This window comes from Apostichopus japonicus, chromosome 12 (genome assembly GCF_037975245.1).
Source record: "Apostichopus japonicus isolate 1M-3 chromosome 12, ASM3797524v1, whole genome shotgun sequence".
NCBI lineage: Eukaryota > Metazoa > Echinodermata > Holothuroidea > Aspidochirotida > Stichopodidae > Apostichopus > Apostichopus japonicus.
Genome location: NC_092572.1, coordinates 10,217,013 through 10,239,315, shown reverse-complemented (window position 1 = coordinate 10,239,315; position 22,303 = coordinate 10,217,013). Strand labels below are relative to the sequence as shown.

Here is a 22,303-nt window from a genome sequence, read left to right as displayed (position 1 = left end):
TCGTTTTATTATCATTTACTTTTCACAATGTAGACTTGAAGATTCATATTATCATCGTGTAGTTTCTTATTATCATCGTGGATCTTGAGTATATTATAGATTTAAAATATATATTATAGTAAATAACCAGTATATGATCCTATAAAATAATTATTTAATCATATTAAATTGTATTATCAGCATAATTTGTGGCACTTTTGGCGTTCCGTACGTTACAATGTATGATTGATCTAAAAAAAAGGTGATTAAATAAGAATTCAGATAGTTCTGATTCAATTGAAAAGTGGAGTAGGCGGTGCTACTATCGGACGTTAACGTCGTATGGCAACTCTGTTGAACTTTAGAACTCCAAGTCATCTTAAGGGACTTGAAACGAAACAAATATGACATTTTTAACTTGCCTGTATTGAACTGTATAGTTTGGTCTTCTTTATTGAAAAGCTAATTTTTTCGCTCTGTAATAACAACCAACTCTTCCCTGTTTCTTCTTTAACACATTTATACCGGTTTTTGCTCACATGATTTCATTAAAGCCAATCGTCATCAGCAGTGCGTTGAATTGTTGAAGTTTGGAATAATTTTCTGTAAGTTGGATTATATTTCTTTCATCAATCGCATCTATTAACCTGCAGAGTTAGGGTCGTTATCGAAATGGTAAGTGACTCACGTAGTGCATTTTCTAGGTTATGTATAATGTTATCACATATCGTTGGGTGGCCTATGAGAAGCCGTTTCAATTTGCGGTTTAGTTTGACCAAGGTGCGCCTGGCGGTATGGGATGTATGTAAGTACCAATTTATCTGTGTTGTGGTTGTTGGTGTACTTTTGAAAGCAATTAGAAATAAGGATATAGAGAATCAGTCAATCAATTGTTATACATAATAAAACGGTTAACTGGTTTCAACTACCATAATGAGTTTGCTTTTGATACTCTCATATAATTACAAGGACAATGCTTTCTCTAGCACTCATGTGAAGGACTATATATATATATATATATATATATATATATATATATATATATATATATATATATATATATATATATATATATATATATATATATATATATATATATATATATATATATATATATATATATATATATATATACATATATCTATGTTTATATGTATATACTCTAAACAAATTGAAATGCTTATTGTGTACAGGATATGGAAGCGTTGATTAAGATAAATTAATACACGCAATTAATATGTAGGTCTTCTCTAAGGAATTCAACTGGGAATCATTACGAGTTACATTGCAAACATTCCATGAATCATGTGATTTATAACAATACCGTGAAACGAATACCAAATAACAAATCTACATTTGTTTTCATGCCTTTTTTTTGTCACGCATATCGTTCAGGAAAGAACGATAATAACGTAAAACACATTACATACAACTGCACTACCGTATGCTTAAGTTTTTGTGTTCGGATAAGAAGTTAGTTGTACTTGTTTCCTCTCGACAACAACTGCCTTGGGCACACATCATATATCACTTGTATCGTCACAATTTTGTCCAACGCTATGATCATATCTGTTCATACATGAAGTGCAGTACGGATGAAATAATGACTGTAAACGTCATTCAAAGTTCAAAATCTCCAAAATAGTACCAGATAATAAATATGCTTCCGAATGCACGAATGTCTTACGAATGTATTAGTCCCTTACACGTATATTTATTAAATTGTGTGCCAAAAGTTACATTTCCGTTTTGCGGGGAAACTTATAACATATTTGGTTAAGATGATATTTTGTGTCAACTATTACATTCTGCCGCGAAACACAGAGCATAAGAAGTTGATAACTGCTATTAAATATTATCATTTAAATATCTGAAAGTTACACAACATTAACTTATACACACATAGTGAACAATTTAAACTGGAACTTATTGAACATAATTGTCTGTAAGAAGTCTGTAGGAACAAAACAAACACAAGTCTATTCTGCGAAGATAAAATATATGCTCATGATACACAATTAACATACATGCTTTCACTTTTTTTCATAACATTTGGAACGTATGTCTGACGAAATATCTCACACTCCATCTCTGTTTCACTTGTAGGAAATGAGTGTTCAATTTCAATATATGTTTCCCATAACAAACCATTCAGAAAAGTGTTTTGTATTTTCGGCGTTTGTCGATTCGTAGCCTCGGTCGGTCTTGCAGCTGTAGGAGTATATCCAATTATGCCATGATGAGTTACATTCGCCTAATACTTGTCAGCATTCCCATATCTTGAAACAATTTGTCGGTTCGACTGCAAAAACCAACACGAATAAAGTTTGGTTAAGTGCGTAGCTTAAGTTTGCGTAGCAATGAAAATATCCCCTCAGCAAAAATTGACCATAAACAATTTTTAATAAAACTAACTTACAAAAAGCGTCAAATATAAATAACTCATGCTCAAAATGTTTTTTTTTCTCAGTTTCGTGAGTGTCTGTAGAAATCCAATAGGGTTAACACTTACTTTTTCTGTAAGTGATTAGCTTTTAAAACGATTAACCTGTTAACCCGTTTATAATAAAATATAATTGGACTTCCAAAGAAGAATCCAAATTCACCAACCTTGGTTTGGGCTTGTGTGAGATATGTTTCATATACGGCACCTCTCGACGCCCGGATATGGTAGTCTGAGGCTTATATGTGTACGACAGGATTTTATTAATGAATTCCCATTTTGGTTGGCAACGGAAGAGATTTTTTTCTTTTTGATATCATAGGGCCTATTTCGGAGGATATGCTTTTTTTCTTTTTGGGTAAGACTTGCATGTTCAGTCGCGTTAGAAATATTTCCGATTGTTTCACTGATATAAGTTGGGAGTGAAGGGGTTCTGCGAGGCCCCCAAAAGCTGCAAAGATGGCTCTGGAATATATTTTCGAGCCTTGTCCAGGGGGCAACGCACCCGTTCGCTGAAACGTTTGTGAGACTTCTCCTGTAGGGATTTTAAGGGATGAAAATTCATTTCAAAAGTATAATTATATACGTATATTACGTAGAGTCGGCGTTACTACCTACTCTTAATCTGTATAATCCTTCATCTGAAAAGGTGACACTAACGCTTTCTAAACTCTTGTCTCCTCTGGACGTATTTTGTAAATTAAAAATATTTTCACTGGTCGCCGCCAAAGCAATGGTCGGTTGCGTATATCACGTAGGTAACACTAACCAGACAGCCGCCTCCGTCCCTCTTGTGCATGCTAAGGTAATATTGCTTTCCCTTTGAGTAGCTTTAACGTGGCCAACACTTACCCCAGTTAACGAAGTTGTGTTTAATATAAACGGTTTACAGAAGAAAGCATTGACATATCTAAAACATACTTGAACAAAAAACGAATGGGCATTAATTGATGACATTGACAGTAGCGTTCATTTCTGAAAGGTGCAGGATAAAATGTGTACTGTTGTACCATTATCATTATTAGTCATTAGATTATCGTGAGTTAATAAGTTAATAACTGTTAAGCTGAGACGCAACGTGAACACAACGCGACATGACTCAGAGTAATTTGTGGCGGTGAATGTTAACGAATGCTGAAAAACATGCTACCGGCTTCTTTCAATGAATAGTTAAATGTTAATCTCACACATGACTTTTGTAATGAAAATCCTTTTCATAGCAAGATAACAACTTACAATAACATGGGATGGACAAAATGAAGGTTGAAACATGGTGTCTTCCTTCTTTATCAATTGATTGCAGCTTATCGAGCACCATGGATTTCATAACCATGTATCTCAGATGATCTGCTCATGGTTTAATAGAATGCAACCCAAATATGCAATGGAATAACCTATACTACTTTAAGTGTTTACCGATTGCGCTAAGAACCGAAACTAAAAGTCACGATATGACGAGTCATAAATTAAACGATCTTGTAGTCATACGATACTGATCTGGGAAGTCTGCATATAGCAATATATAATCTATAATATGTAATCCGTGCGATAGGCAAATTACGAATGAAGTCCTTTTCAACCGAATCAGTACAAACAGTCACGCCATAAAAAAAAACTAAGCACATAGTACAAAGTACAAACTTAATAGAAAATCAAACAGTCATATCGTACTTTACAACGTAGGCATGTTAAGATACATAGTATCATTTAAATAAAGTTGCAGTTAAGATTCATGAGAGATTTTTACAATTTGTATTTGGTTGTATTTTGTATTTGGTTGAATTCGCTCCTTATGTTCTAATATGGGTTATTTTCTAGCCCTACAATCATGTAGCACACGTTAAACCCGACCATATATGGCTAAGCAGTCAAGTCCAAACATATTAGATACACCGTCTGAGCAATTTTTCGTCCCGCCTGGATTAGCTAACGTTTTCACGTTCGATTTGGCAGAGGTAATTCTATCCCGCGACAAACAAAAGCAAAGTCGCGGAAAATCGGTGACCCTAAACTTTACACCAGTGAAGAGAATGATTGTGTTCCTTTACCTATATCGGTCTAAAGCGCATACATAAACGTCGGGCTCCTACAAAATATCGTCGGGCAACATTAATCTCGAAAGCAAAAGCCCTTCGGGCTGCCAATTTTCAAAATATTTTTCGATTACTGTAATACATTGCCTTCTGTCGGATTAGCCTTACTAAAAAACGTGAAACTCTTTAATACCCTTTACCAAACAAGCGTCGCTAAAATTGAGCAGCATGGAAATATCACCGGATCCACTGTTTCCTGTTTCCTTTTATCCATAAGGCAGCTAGAGTTTTCACTCAAAAGGCTATCTCCCATAGAATATATAACTTGACTGCATAAACCTGCACAGAAGAATATAAGTCTAAAATTACATCCAATACTTAGTTGCCGTTATTCAACATTACACCAAACATTTATATGGAGAATGGGTTGTGCCTTTCTATCCTGATATAATGAAACATCGTCAGATCAACCTTGCAGTATTTCCCTATATCATAAGTGTACACGTACAGTAGCAAAATTATAACATAAATGTCGGGCTCCTACAAAATATCGTCCGCAACAGAAATCTTGAAAGCAAAAGCCCTTTGGGCTACCACTTTTCGAAATATTTTTCGAGTCCAGTAATGCATTGCCTTTTGTCGGATTAGCCTTACCAACTTGTTAAAAGATGGCCGTAACTAACAAACGTGAAACTGTTCAATACCCCTTACCAAACAATCATCGTTAAAAATGAGCAGCATGGGAATATCACCGGATCCGATGTTTAATTTTTCCTTTTGTTCAATAGCAGCTAAAGTTTTCATTAATAAGGTAATCTCCCATAGACTATATAAGTTTACATTTACCTGCACAGAAGAATGTAAGTCCAAAATTACATCCAATACTTAGTTGCCATTATTCAGCATTACACCAAACATATAGTTAGAGAATGGGATGTGCCTTTCTATCCTGATTTAATAAAACATCGTCAGATCACCCTTGTATTTTACAACATCATAAGTGTACAAGTACAGTAGCATAACTCTGTGAACATTCAATGTTTACTGACTGCGTGTACATTCCACTACAATGCATCAAGTCAACAATTGATTTACACTTCATTGATTCCTTACAATAGCAAGCAAATGTGACTGAAGTATTGATATTGTGGTTAACAGGAGGAGAGCCCACATAATTAATTGTGATGGCTGGCAGAGTAGAAAATAAGAGAGGGTATTGGTGTCACCTAGCTCGGCCAACTTTTGCCCCACATTTCCTAGGGGAAAATATATAATGTAGGCTACATTTTAATCTTATCACGAACTCTAATTCCGAGATTTTTCATTCCATCATTAAACTGTTGAAGTTAATGCTTGTATTGTTTAATCAAAGGGACATTACCCCTTCTCCTATGTTGATGGGATAAAATCCCCTTTCCGTACAATTTTGGCCCTATTTGATGTTTGAATATCGTAATATTGACTGTGCACCTTTTGGTATTTCACGTTTATTGATGCTTCCTTAACTGGCAAGGCTAATATTTAACATGGTTTTGAGAGTTTCAGGCGCTTTATGACCAAAATGCTGTTTTGGGGTTATTTGGCATTTTGGTTTGATCTTATTCCTATAAAAAGGTCAAAGAGACATTTCGCCTCATGACCAGGCACATACCCACAAGTTTGAATTCAATCGGCGTGACGGGTTAGGCGGCGTATGGAAACACTTTTTATAAGCGCTTACACAACACCCAAACGCATATAGACAAACCGGACACTTTTCGTCACTACATCCACCAATGGAACCCATGCACAGCATTGATTCATATTTCACCATGCATGACAAAATTCCTAGCTAGTCCCGGTAATTGTCATATCCATTATATGACAACCGTTGCCATGAAAATCAATAGAGCACTTATAAGCTGCAACAGCCAACTGACTGAATTATTGTCCTCTTTAATTTCATTAGATTTATGAATTAGATGCAGTGCATGATATTAGTTTCGAACAGATGAAGATGGCGAACACAAACAATTGATCGGCTAGACTGAAATAAAAATAATCCATTTCTGATTGAACTTAAAAAACTCACACAGAAACTAAGCTAGTTTACGATCTGCTTCATAACAATAGCAATTTGTTACAAAGAGTTTTATACCCTTCCCTCGTTTTGTTCATTATGACACAGCTTAACTACAGAGTAATCTAGTATGAGAAAATATTTGGCTATTCTTTTGAAAAGCACTCATAAAGGAAAGCTAATACTGAAAGTTACTTCTATCTGCTATAATTCTCAACAAAGGAACTTGGTTTAAATTTCATTTTATCCGACATAATGCAAAATTACTACACAAAATTAAACTGACTTTTGTGCACCTCCAAAAGTATACTAACTTTAAAGTGGTTGCATCCCAGGTAATGTTTATACAAAACAGACTATTATTATAACAAGCTTCTACTTACAATGGTGCGAGTTCTTTAACTGCTAGACTAGCTCCGCAATACAGCCAATATTTTGTCCGGTCAGGTGATGTACCTCCATCCCAACTCCGCCGACAAGCTGACCTATCCAGAACATTACATACTGTATGAATCTGGAGTCTCCATGAAATAATTGCGTTCTCAGTTTTCACAGTTAAATGCCAGTCAAAAATTACAGTATACTAGCCCAGGCTTCAATACAGGTATCATTTAGGATCCCGTGCCCCATGATATGAAAAATCACAAAATTATAGCTCCGCCTTTTCATCTAAGAAATATAGCATAACTCGATCCGATGGTGGTGTTTTGGAGAGTGAATAGTAATCTTACCCAACACTCACTTCACTGGCTGGATGTAATATCTCGCATAATTAATTTACATAAGTGCAACAATTAGCATCACCTGACAATACAATACATTGTCATATTGACTATGCCCTGACCTGGTAGTGTTTCTTTTTGTTTAGCTATCTCAAGAGTATGCTACCCTGTACCTTTGTATTATCTTGATTATGCTCTGACCTGGTGGTGTTTCTTTTGTGTACACTCTATTTCAAGAGTATGCTACCCTGTACTTTTGTATAGTGAATGGAGGGATTAGGGTTTATGCAAATCGCCCTACATCCCTGGACATTAATCTCCTTGTCAAACTTTCTAAAATAAACAGTTGACAGATTGACTTATTCTGTCATAAATTCAAATTAACTAAATTCTACTATTCTAATGTGACAATTAACTCCCTCCTTTAATAAAATGTGTCTAACACATTTATACACATATCCACATTAGAATGTTTATTTCAGCCTATCCTGTGCTAAAATCTCCTTCAACTTTCTCTGCTTCTCTCTAAGCTTCCTGAAATCACACATTTCCATACACTATTGGAAATGAACTTCTTACAGCTCTTTGCTGATGAAGGATAAGAAATTGGCTTACACTATTTCTGTACTTCTACTCAAGTAGTCAGCCCCTACATTATTGGTTCCTTTTATTGCTTGAATGCGGTATCGGTATGGCTGTAATGCAAGTGCCCACCTCATTATCCTTCCATTTGCCACTTTCGATTTCGAATGCATGTCAATGGCTGATGGTCTGTCTCTATTACAAATTACAATGAGAAATAATATACTGGAAATGATATTTGCGAATGCGACAGGGTTTCATGATCTGCTGGCTTAGCATATAGCCTCAGCGGTGTATTGCCGCGTTCGTCATTTAATTTACGCTATAAATGAAAGCCGTAATTATTATTTCAACCCAATTGAAAATTTTAAATTTCATATAAGGGTTGATCAGAAAACATTATTACTACCAATCTCATAGTACAATGTTTGAGCGCCTTTATGAAATAAACGAGTCATTATGAGCCAGAAAGGCCTAGCTCCTACACGAGTCAGTCACTCAACCGGGGGGGGGGGGGGTGTTGATATTGCGTCCCGTTACCTTCAGAAAGTAGGGGACGTGTCCCCATTTCCCCCATGATTTCCCCCTGTTTTACCCTAAGTTATTTCATTGTTCGGATGGTCTAGAAATGGAACTGTCATAAAACTGCCAAAGCTTCATTCTGTAATCATGGTTGAAAAGCAACCATCTGAATCGTCAAATCGTCAAACTATATATATTATATTGTGTGACACATCAGTTATCACCCATTGTCAATAACGTTTCCATTACTGTCACACTTGAACTTCAGCTGCATACAGCACTGGTTTCCGTGTCCTGCTCATTATCTCTATAGTGAATCACGTGGAACAGAACGTAAGAGAAGAATTAAATTAAATATCGAATAATATGCATGGTCTTATATTCGTTGATCCGTTGATTTTCAAGCATACCTATAGGATATTTACGTGACGATTATGTTCATTCTAATACTTAACGTCCTAATGTTGAGTAAGTTATGCACACTCCTCGGATTCTTTACAAACTATTCAGTATGAATTCAATTTCAATCGTACCTTTACTTTCCAATGTGTATCAAAAGGCCATGACAAACTACGATGGTATGATATTCCAATATTAGAAATATATTACTAACTGAACATATGCTACAATGTTTTTTTTTTTAATTAGGTCTTGGATTTACCTATACTTTTGTACGCATTTGTCTGCTTACTTAAAAATTATAGTATGTGGCCTTTACCTGGTGAAAACAGGTTTCTTATACCATACTTTTACCATCTGTTTTATTATTATTGGTTAGTTAGGAAAATATATATGAAACTTTAAATTAACATGTTTATTTCAAATTTACAAAATATGATACGATCTTTTAAACTTCAATGCAACAATCACTCAAACTGAGCTACGGTACTTACGTTTACCTAGCTGTTATATTATATATTTCTTAATATTTCATATCGTTAATGTAGACAGAGCTGTGTATCTATGAAAAAGTTAACATTGTATAACACACGCAAACAAAGTCGTTTACAACAAATGGGTATAGAATGATGCAAATGATAATACCATCTAACCCCTTACCGAATTTCATTTTCACACCCGTTCCCACAAACAGACTCTTCACATGAACAGTAATATTAACACATGATTTAATTAAACTTGACTTTAATTACTCTTAAAATTAGAACAAACATTCGCTTTGCCCCTTATCACCACGAAGGCTGGCTACGCGACTGGATATTGCTATTTGAATATGGAATCGTACAATTGTTGCGCAGTTTCCACCTGGTATTTAATAAACCACGTTGGATGTGTTTTATAAAATAATACAACGGTGTACTTAAGCATAATACTCAATAATAACAGCGTTTATCATAAGGTATTGTCTACCTGTATACTGGAATAGTGAAACGTTAAGAAAATAGTTGGGCGCACGACGCTCATCTCTTCGCATTTCGAGGTGACATCTTTCACTGGTACCGTATATATGAAGTGGATGTTTTGGATACTACAATCGCCAACTGTACACTACAGAGTAGACCCAGTCATCTATGATATAATATTGATTACTAAACGTTTTTTTCTTTGCGTGAACTCTTTGCCGCGTCAAATGTTTATTGAAGAAGTGAAAAAAAGTCCATCCAATGCCACCCAGGTTAAAGATAAAAGTCTAAACTCGGAGAAATTCATTTATGTCGTTCTTTATATATGAAAAACTTAAAACATTTAACTAGCTTAACTTAATATCTTTCACAGGCGCTGTTACATTAATAATAAATGTGACCTGTTTTGCCAAGAATATGCAATATCCTGTAACCGATTTAATTACATATCTACAATTTGAAGAAAACATGAGCACTCGCTTTCTTGAGGTTGCTGCACTGTTTGGAATCCCTTCCATAAACGTAGTGTTTTAATGCTCTTTTTTCGATTCTCTGGCCTTAAAAGTGTCATTAAGAAGGCTCATCATTCTCGCACACATTTCCGCATTGATTGATACGATATGAATAATTCTTGCTACCGTGTGATCAATCATATATATAATAAAACACTTACTTAATATACTTACTTAATTATCTTTGCAAAGTAAAAATATATGGACAATGTTTTGCTCTTTAGAATTCCATGTGTCTAATTTATGTTAGTGATGATATGTTCTACCAGTCACGGCTAAACGTAAAATCAGCAATACAAACCCTTCAGCGGAACTTTATCTTATTATGAGCTGCACGTAGCCTGTCAATGTAATAATAACTACAATAAAGATCATGTGTCAAAGTCTATATATATTTTAAAATATTGATTAATTAAATTTACAATATGTTATTGTGTGAATATTAGCCTAATCTTTTATTTCAAGTGACATTTCTCACATTAGAAATTGAACATTTCCAAAGACACTTGTATTCGAAGCAGTCACCCATGAGGATACCGATGATACTGGTTAGATTACTGACGATAGTGAAGAATTGTTACGTACGGTTATTAAATAGCTTGAACTGATTAATTAAAGTAATTTCGGTATGCAATTATGATACTCTGTTAATGCAGTTACAACTTTTATTCGGAAGCTTGATTTAAATATTACATCCTGTTCTATATTTTAATCTTCTTGATCTCATTATGTAAATGTTTGTATAATTAATTAGTTAATTTGATCAATTTACTGTTCAACAATTAAGTAAAATAAGGTATATCATTGCTTTATCATGCATAGTTAACAACTGTTACAGAAATTTGGCCTAAATGTCTAGCAGCCTGCATTTTGTTAATTAAATATTTTTGACTGAGCTTGGTACTGAGCTGAGCGTGAGTTGTATATTTTTCTTACTTTGATTTCCCGTCTCAAGCTCAAGAGTTCCAACTTTGTTTGGCGCCCTTGCGTCGTTTCTCAGAATCAGAATCGTTGTTTTGTTTGTCAGTTAACCTCTTTTTGTTAAGATCAAACGAAAACGCACGTTTCCCAGCGCTTATTGCAGACAGTTATTCCAAAACAAAAGAGCCCACTGCCGGTGTAGCAGTACAAACTGTCGCAAATATTCCATATTCAGTATAAACTGTCCCGGTCCCACAGGACAGTTTATACTGGATTTACCAGTACGTTTGGTCTCCCCGGACCTATTGTACAAGGCCAGTTGGTACAGACTGTCTCCCCAGACAGAATATGCTATGGTTACACTGAGGGGGACATTATTTGACGGTCATATATTTTGTTGTAAATTGTGTCCCCCTGAACACAATGTCCGCCGTAGCATGTACGTTCGAGTAGCAAAAATTTAATTAGTAATGGACTCTGGCAGTATCCGTATTATTAGCAAATTGTCGCATTTCGGCTTCCGTATATTTAGCAGTAAAGTCGTGCGACAACTAAAAACGGAAAAGCTAGCAGAAAACGTGAGACAAATTGCGGATATTCTAAGAGATGAGAGCTATCCAAGTGGGTTTACAAGAATAAAACAGAGAAGAATCTTACGGAGACAAAGTCAGTCTTTCAGACTGGCTGAAAATGGAACTCTTGCGTACCGAAATTGAAGGAAAGTGTTGCTATCTAGGGCTACTCAACTCGCCCAAATCGAAGCAGCTCACACTGACTAGTGACATATATAAGGTAATGTCTGTAACTTACAGTATAGGATACACAATATGCCTTTGGTTGTTAAATGGCGAACGGCCATTCCACAGTTAAACTATAACCAGGCCTCTAGGACCTTTTTGGTGAACAAATCATGATATTCTTTTACCACGTTTGGTTAGTTGTAAAAACTCATTCGCAAAAGTCAAGCAATTGCTTATGCAACATTATAATCAGTTGTATGCTTCAGCAAAGTTATTAGGGCCTATTTCTTTTCGTTTTGTTTACCCAATTGTTTACCCAAACAAATTTACCCAAACAAATTTTAGTGACAATTATTATAAATTTCCACCTTTAATCGCCCTGCCTATCATAAAAGATAACAACAGATTACTAAAGCTTAGAGAGCTAGTCTGGTTTGCATGCATGGGACACTATAAAATGCAATTATTGGACTATAGCATATAGCCGAGCCTACTTCTAGAGGAAAGTGGCACTAATACTGTACATAATAAATTCACGTTCATTAAATTTTGGTTGGTAAGAACAGATATTGAAGGCCTGATAGTACTTTTTTTAGGTGTGGCATATTCTCTACATGCCAAACCTCACTGCAGAAGAAAACTTCTTAAATATCTATAGACCCCAATTGTGGCCAAGCAATGTGTACAATAATGGGAATATTCCATTTCAAACACTGATATAGAGTTGTAATTCAATTTTAAGGCACTTCAGCTAGAACTACCAATTGTGCAGCCCATATATTTGTGTGTGTTTGTTTGTTTGTGGGGTTTTTTTTTGGGGGGGGGGGCAAAAAAACATGATATCTCCTTTGATCATGAATTTTCTTATCTCTTTGAAGGTGTTCATCTTTGCATAGATAAACCAGACAACAGACTATATCTATTGTCTAGATTCTATTGGAAAACTATCAACGTTGATGTAACAAGTTATGTTCAACAGGATGTCAAAGCGTCATTGTCATGTAGACCTACGAACAAGTCTCCATAGCATTCCTGTAACTGGATTATGGAAACAGGTAAATATTCAATCTGTTTTAATTGCACAGGATGTCCGCAGTATGCAGTGAAGGTTTAGTTTAGTTAATGTCATTCTTTCTGGACAAATTAAACATTTACAAGTTTAACGGTAGTCTGTACTGGCCCTAAATTTTGGTCACTTTAGTTGCTAGAAGTTTTCAAAAAGTACTTTTCTGGGGGTAATAACCCTTCAAATTGTGCTCAGACATTCTAAATGATGACACGAGATGATTGAATGTCCCAGTGAGGTAAATTTCCTTCAGGGATATAAACATACTTACAGAATTTTGTCCAAATTGAAAATTTGGCATATTTAGGGCCTATACAGCAAACCTTTAAGCCACACTCTGGCCTAACTGCAGAGCAACCATCAATATAGGCATGTAATTTTAAGTTGCAAAAAAAGGGCGTATCATTTTACTGGTTTAGTGGTTGAAGCGATTGTAAATATATGGTACAGTATGGTGAAAGTTACATTTTCATATTTGCAAGGTAAAAATAATTGGCCTAAATCCACCAACACCCTGTTTCGATCAGATATCCCCCTGTTTTTATCTAGATCTGTGTACAGCATGAAGCAATGGAATAGAACAACAGTCAAGGCAAAGCCTGCAACTTGTAAAAAAAATTAAATTAGCACCTAAATGCTGTCTTCTATCTTAACAGGTTGGTGTTGATCTTATTGGTCCTCTACCAGTGACAGCTGCCAATCGACTGTACATGATAACACTGTCTGACTTCTATTCAAAGTGGCCTGAGACTAAGGCAGTGCCTGACAAGACTGCAGCATCAACTTCACATTTCATTACTGATATGATGATGAGGTAAGCATGTCTTAAAAAGTGAACAATTTTCTGTAGTTAGTAACTAGTTCCAATATGAATGGCATCATATCTGTTATTTGTACCATGCAAATAACTTGTATTGCATGGCAGAATGCTGTGTTTGAGTATAACTGATTTCCAAATAGGTATTAAGCATACAGAAAGGTCACAAAGGTAGGTGAGAACCGAGAAAGTGTACTGTAAATCTTTGCAGGTTAAGTCCCCATTAACAAGTTTATATGTAAGTAGTTTTTGTTCCTATATGTACTTGCAAAGGTTCCACCTCTGGTTTTTAAGTAGCATATAGCCTGACAATTGTCATCATTTAATTTACATCCCCAAAAAGTGATTTTGGCTGGACATGTTTCACTGCAGCAGACACAGTTTATTTGTTCAAACAAATGATGAGTAAATAATTAAGACCACATTCCACAGCTAGACACCACCTTTTGTGTGTTGTTTTTCAAAAAGGTGTTGGACAGTTTGATATTGTAACCACAGGGAACTTTTCTGTTTAGAAAGTGTGAACTTATTACTAATTGGCTGTTTTGACAGGAACTTCGACAAGATAAGAGAGATAATGTATCAACTGAGTTTTGGTACCATTTCTCTGTTAGGTCCGTTGTGGAAAATTGCTAAATGTGTTTGTGTGTGTGGTGGGGGGATATTTCCTGAAACCTGGGAGAGGGACCCTCTTCTTTGGCAAAATAGGGCAATGTTTAGGTCTCTTGATGCAAAATGATGTATAATAGTACATTTTACCATAATAATGGTTAGCTAGCATTATTTGGTTTTGCATTTGGGTCATAGAGAGGGTGTTTTGAACCCCCATGGATCCTGATTCAGGACAATTAATGTTTGATCGGCATTAAACAGTCATACCATGCACACATACATCAATAGAGCACCAAAAGGCATCAAACTTCTGTTGTATCCTAGCTTAAGCTAATTTGATAAATTTCTGATATTAAATTTCATTAATATGTCACAAATGTTGTATTGGCTCATGTGGTTAAACTTTTCAGGTTTGGTAGTGAACTGTACAATATAGCGCCAAAATTATGACATGCAATCTCCAATTAAAAAAATGGACCCAGTATTCCCATAAACATGTAAGTGTCACAATAAAAGATCATCCAATTAACTCAATGCCTAAGCATAGTTCAGTTGTACACTATGCAGTCTACACTTAACCAATATGGTGAATGTTAATTATCTTTGTAGTGGAGCTTACACATAACCTTTCAAGATGATAATTTATTTTATATATGACTTACAGTGTGGCATTCACTACTCATAATATTGCTTTCAACTTTTATTTTGCACAGATTTGGTTGTACTGATATCTCATATCTGACCACCAATGGAGGGAGTATGTATGAAGTTAACAGAAGACATGTCTAGACGATTTTCTTAGCAGTTAACTTGTTACCGACAATAATCTTGTCTTTCACTCTAACATATCATCAGAGAAAATTTCGTCGGCTGCTACATGTTTAAGCAAAGAGAGGCCATTGACTTTTCACTGCCAGTCGTTCGGTGGAAATCCATATATTTGCAGTTCAAGTTGAAGGATTGTGACGCTTGAAATTCTTTATCACCTCATTACTTCATTAAATAACAAATACGAAGGCGTGTTTCTTGGTTCTGGAAATTGTGTTCAAGATAAGTTCTCATAGTAAAACATATAACCGACCATATTCTGCTTCCTGTTGTAACTTTTGCTGTTATGGATTTCTGTGTAAGTCTTAACGAAAAACCCGTTGGATACATGAGAATCAGCTATTTTATTTTGTAATTTACAATCAAGATTTAACTTTTGACGGTATCAAGTTGCACATTAAAGCATGTTATAGGTAATCCTACTGTTTGTGGAAAGCAGTTCAAGGGGGGGGGGGGGGGGGATTCTAATAGGGAAACTTCTGCATGGTTTTATTGAGGTCTTTACCAAACTCTAAAGAGGATGTTCTTCATGTGGATTATGAGAGTTTCAAGTACATATTGTTTGAAGAAGAGTGACAGTAGTATATCATTCTAACCAAGCAATACCTCCCTGCTTGAAGGATGCTCTAGAAAGCATGGATTATCTTTAGTTGCATCAGAGCTACAAAGGGAGAGTCATCATTCCAGTTAAATTTTCCCATGCAGGGGGTAGGAAGTGGGTGTGGGCACACAACATCAGAGGGACATTTTCTCATTCCACAACCACCACTCGTTATGCTATAAACCGATACACACCGGCCATATCACTTAAATATGATGTATGATGTGTTAGTATGTTATCAATACTATTTATTGAGATTGTTTATTGTTAACCTTGCTATAAAAAGATATGGGATGCCATTTTAAAAATAGTATGTACAGACAGTGCCCCCCCCCGGCTCCTGGCTCCCTGATCCCATGTATAATCATTTTTTCACTCTTTGCCCAGTCTGATATAGATTCAGAATATTGTGTTTGTGCATGACTATCATCCAATTTTATGTTTTGATTTTTACTATATTAACTTTCTTTAAACAAACTTTTCTCTACAAGAATGACATATTTAAAGTGTGAGAAACATGATGAGACAACAAATCTAGCATATTGCATCCTGCTCTGTCCTATTTGCTTTATTCTTTCCCTTGTTTGGCTTTGTTTTGTTTCCTGTATGTTTTGCAGCTCTTTTGAAGAGAATATTGTCTAATACATCTTTTCTAATTTGAACCACTTTTGTCCAATAAGAAACCTTCATAATAAGAAACAACGAACCTTTATCACTGGAATTGCCTGGAATGCCATTTGTCTATACAAATGAAGATTTGCTTCGCGCATGGCCATCACAACGGGCTTAGGGGGCAGGGGTGGGGGAATGGCCTTCCACCCTGTTGAGAGGGAGAAAACCTTGACTCGACGATTGAGTGACAAAAATAAGGAACGGTTAAAAAGTAAACAATAAAGTAGTAATGAAAGCCAATAAATAGGTGTCAAGCCCATACGGAGGGTTGGGGCAGTGTTGACATTTTCAAGGTCAGAGAAGTATCTTCCAGCTAATTCACGGTTGTTGTTAGCAAACAAAAATATTTTGGAACTCATCACAGATAGGTCACAGACTTAAGAAGACCCCTCCCCAGGACACAAATTCGATAACTTACCATCCCAACTCCCCCCCCCCTTATCCTTGCACTCAAAATTATGTGTATGGGCCTGAGCTTTGTATACAGCGTTGCCGATTTCATTTAGGATGTAACTTGAAAACACTCTCGGTAACTTCCCGTCCTATAATGAGCTTTACGCACGGATGAAATTTCATATTGGCTAGGCAACTCTCGTAGACCCATGAAGTACAGTTACCATACTTGCCAAAACTTACCCACTGTGTGTTAGGGAAATACGGAAAAAATGAAGTTTGGACTCCTAAAGTTCGTAATATTTTACCTCGGCAATTATCATATGTTGTTGTAGCTGTTGCATTCCCTATCCCGTACCCGCCCTCCGTTGGGGAGGAAGTTAGGTTTATACTATCTCTCCTTCTGTAAAGATGACTATGAAGGCAATGTAGTTGCCGAATACAAAATGCAACATATACGGAGGATAACATAGCAGCAATCACAACAAAAACATGATTAACATCTTCTACAGATGGAAGACTTGTTTCTTTTTTTCTTTTTTTCCCGTTCTATTTTTTGTTTTGCAGCAACGCACAACGTCTCATTTATTTCCTGTAACATTTAACTCTGACGTATGCATCTGCATGCTCTAATTATTGATATAATGAACTCAATTGCCTTTTGAATATCGAAATGCTTAAATTTTATGCGGGACAAAATATGCTATGAAGTATTTGCGGACATTCTGTACCAGGACATTTCGTCCGGTGGGACTATATTTGCTGTGAGGGTGGGACACAATTTTCAGCAGATAATGTCCGACCGGACTAAATATGCTGGTACAAAGTGTCCGCGGAGACACTTTGTACAGGGGGACACTCTGTACTGTCACACCGGCGTGCACGCGCGTCGGCCGACATCAAAACTAACTCTAAAACGGGTGTGTTTGCGCTCAGATATGCAAGATGCATGGGAAAATAATGGATTGTTGAATGTCCAACCGCTTACTTCAATAGAGCCAACGTGTGTACTTTCTATGTGTGAGTTTTATTTTCTAAGTGATATTTGTGTGAGGAATCGTGAATTTTTGTATTAAGGAATGGTAATTAATTGTGCTTCCTGGTTTCTGCCTGGTGACTGGTATCGGTGAATCACTATCGGGACAGTTCCAGACTTTTAAGTTGGTGTTCCTTTCATTTGTTTTCCATTATGTTTTAAGGTAAAAGTCAACATAATTTAGGAATCTGAAAAAGTGATATTTGTGTGAGGAATCGTGAATTTTTGTATTAAGGAATGGTAATTAATTGTGCTTCCTGGTTTCTGCCTGGTGACTGGTATCGGTGAATCACTATCGGGACAGTTCCAAACTTTTAAGTTGGTGTTCCTTTCATTTGTTTTCCATTATGTTTTAAGGTAAAAGTCAACATAATTTAGGAATCTGAAAAAGCTACGAATAAGTCGTTAGTGTCTGCCAATGTTTGATTGACCGTATTAGTGAAGTAAACTTAACCAACGTTCATTCATACTTAGTAAAGATGCCTAAATCCTATTGGTCCATTCAGGTCAGCTGACCGTGGTTAATCCTGTGAGTAACGCACGGTAAAATTACCGGCGGATGAATACAATTGATACCATGTTACCATGTTTTGTCGTCTGCCCTGATGAGCTATCGAAAAACATCAAAAACACAAAATGGCTAATATAACGTTTGATTTGAACTTCGATTTGCGCACTTTAGACGAGGTAGACACTCAGGAAAACAATGGAAGATTTGCAAACCTGGTTGAAAAAGACTTAATTCACAGAAACGATCTTGTTCAAAAGTCTTGCAAGATGCCATCAGAGGTAAAGGACGCGAAAACATGGATCCGCACTCGAGTCTAGGCCAAAGTGTGGGCTGCACAGCTGTTGCTTCCAACAATGACATTAACGTTACTGCTGCTGTTAGGGCTGAAACGTCTAACATGTCCAAACTGTTTTCCAAATGTTCTTTCCAAAGTCCGGTGAATGTTTACTTCCAAAATTCATAGTTATATCCGTATTAAAACACCAAACAGTTGTGGATGCTTTGAGTTTAAATATATCCAGTATCTGTCCGTAATTAAATGTTCGCAAGGCCGTTATGTTGCTCACAGTATTATAAATTTAAAGTTAAACGACCGCAGTGCCAAGCACTGTGTAGTGTGTACGTTCAAGTGAGTGTACGTGTTCAATACAAGGCCTACTATGTTACAGTATGACTGTATACCATACGTACATGTTTGTCCCTAGAATGGTTGCTATGGGAACCAGAAGCTGTGGGGTATTGATATGATGAAGACAACTAGTAATTGTTTGTAGTTCCTTGTTATTGAGACCTTTCAAAAATAGTTTTATGGCCGCAATATTGCCAAACATTAGTTAAAATGTTATTATGGTTCATCTTTTATGAATGACAGCCTTTCAAAGACGTTTCCTTTATAATATTCACTATCGTTCAGTATTACTTTATAATTGCACATGTACATTATTGTTATGCTGGTTGTTAATCGTTAATTCGACTTACGGGGCATCACTTTAATAAATCTTCGGTTATACGTAACCAAATATGTTTTGTTTTATGATTTTTCCCCCACACAAATGGTAGTGTATGAATGAACGGGGTTAATCAACGGTCTAGCGTGCGTTACTCACATGATTAATGCACTCCGGGTGTTAATGCTATCGCTGGATGCACTCGGGCTCCGCCCTCGTGCATCGCTTGCATTAACCCCCGATCGTGCATTAATCCTGTGAGTAACGCACGCTAGACCGTTGATTAACCCCTTATTAAAAGATTAGTTAGTATATAGAGACCATATAAAATACTGCAATTTGCTAGAGTTATTTATGGTATTATCCTAAAATTTTAAAATGCTTTAACATTATTCTAGCGCAGAATTCAATTCGGTATTTCTGGGAAAACTGACATACAAGTACATGAAAGTAACCTGAGACTCAAGTTCAAACATCTACCTACTTTGTGAATATGAGTATTTCAGACGCCCCTCCCCCCTCCCCCCGAATTTTAAGGTTTCTGTTTTAGTCGAACGACCTTCAGAAACAGTCCAGCTTGCAAAGTGCGAGAAACAGTCCAGTTCTCAAGTTGCGTGATACAGTCCAGCTTGCAAGTTGCGAGAAAACCACCAAGCTCGCAGGTTGCGAGACACAGCACAGCTCTTTCGGATATGCGAGAATGGTCTAGCTCGCAAGTTGCGAGAAACAATCCAGCTCGCACGAATTTGCGAGAAACGGTCCAGCTCGCAAGTTGCGAGAAACAGTCCAAAATCGTGCCCACCTAATGCCACCCCTCCCCCTCCCTGATGCGAGTTGTAGTGTTAAAAAATACTGAAATAAAACTGTATCTGTCTTAATTAAAAACATAAATATCGGACAGAATAAGACCGACAATTATTGAACATAAAGTTACTTCAAGTTGTAAAATATAGCACCAGATTTCATCTAAGGACCCTCCCCTAAGACTGGTCCACCAGGACGGTATTCACAAATAAACATTGAGCCCCATTATTAAGTGCCAAACCCCTCCCCCCTTCTCCTGTTTTACGAATGCCCTTTATCAATTTCATTTGCACTGTTTAACATTTCTAAAAACTGTCTCTGTCAGTGTAATGATGTTACGCCCTACATGGGCCTAAAAAATTGTATTTTACTAAGGTAAACGGATACGTACAATTTGTTCATAGTCTAGCCTTAGTTTTTTTTTCTTTTTTTTGTTGATAAACGATTCACATTTGAAGGTGCTTTAGTGTTTGTTAGACTATGCGTTTTTATGTTTTTTATTGGACACTGCTTGCAAATAGTTGTTGTTATCCAAGTAACTTTCTTCCGGTAGTCCAGGCCGCCTTGTAATTTTATTAAAATTTCATGATATTATGTCGTACAGTTTGCTTTGAGTGCTCTATGAAATATTGCTATATTGTGTGTTGTTACAGTATACGCCGATTCGTAATAACGCTGGTGCATTGATGCAGTCAAGCAATAATACATCTACTATGTTAAGCTACTTGAAGCCCTTCAGAGCATAAAACTTGAAGATGGTGACAGGTTTGTCATTCTTTGCAACTTCATGAGCTTAATCAGTTACAGCAGCTTTCACTTTGGTGTAACGAGCACATTGTAAAAAGTTAATTTTAAGGTTTTCTATAACATTTCTAACACAATGGTATGTGCTAGACCTTGCATGGTATATGTGAGGCAATGCTAACATGATTCGTTCCCTTCACTTAGCCATTGGATTAAGGAGTCAATTTTGCATCAAATATAACACTTTGTGGTTTGTCCCCGCAATTATCCAATGTTTATACACCATCTATTACGATATCCATTCTAGCCGTAAGACTAAGAAAACGTTTGCCTAGGCTGAGAATTTAATTAACTTATTGCTGGAATCAGAAAGTCTCAAAACAACTGAGTTTTTTTTTTAATTGCTTACATCAGTAAAAAAGGAAGGAAGTTCCAAATGAGAGTGCTGATTAGACCTAGAGGCCCACAACATCTTCAAAATCTGTATATGGTGTTTATAACCTAAAGCTATTTCTATATCCCGTAATCCCGCAATAAACCTTCAGGATTGCGCACAAGACACGCGTAAATCGATGCATGCTAAATACAAAGAAAAGTGATAAAAAAAAGAAAGAAAGTAAACCTAATGAAAGAGGTTAAGTAATTCAAGTTTCACAGAAAGCTGTTCATAAAGCTTAAATGTGATCACTTCAGGTCCAATATTTGAGAAGGTTTAAATTGCCTGAATTTTCTGTACGAACATTTATACCCCTAGATTATTTCGAGAAAATCATTCAGTGGAGCAATATGTAATAAACCACGAATACACCATACATTGACACAAAAGCAAACGCTAGATGGAAAAGGAACAATAAGTCATGAACCATGAATTACTTCGACGTGTTGAAAAGAGTAGGAAAAAATCGAAACAACAACACCAATAATATATGAGAGAGTACAACACAACTGTTAGTGTCTGTTTTATGATTCATTATATGACTTCAGTGATTTAAGGTAGAGTGCAATTATTTTACGATTAAACAAGAAAACTTCTTAATATTTATTATTATGTTAGTTAAATATGAAACTTACGGTTACAAACATAGCATGAATAACAGTGTATTTTGCCTAAATTAAAGACATTTTCATACGTTATTATTAAAATAAATGTCTCTTGGACTGAGCAGTCTAAGAGAAAGAAAAAAACAATAATCGACATGACCATATCTTACTCTTGACCATAACTAAAATGTCAAATAAAGCGAAAAATTGCAAATATAATACACGTTAATTATACATCCGACATGTGAAGAAACAAATGATAAAAACTACAATTTACTTAAATATCAAATAACGAAGTTTACGCATGAACACAAATTCTCCGTAATATTATAATGACTTATAACAAAGCAAAACAAA

General features: G+C 36.0%; 1 long non-coding RNA gene across 1 annotated transcript; it reads left to right on the top strand.

Moving 5' to 3' along the window:
* Positions 1–11,322: 11,322 nt before the first annotated feature.
* Positions 11,323–17,741, top strand: LOC139977948 (uncharacterized). The gene is made up of 4 exons (XR_011796748.1): positions 11,323–11,926; positions 12,753–12,929; positions 13,597–13,754; positions 15,083–17,741. It is a non-coding gene; the product is annotated as an uncharacterized lncRNA (long non-coding RNA).
* Positions 17,742–22,303: the final 4,562 nt, after the last annotated feature.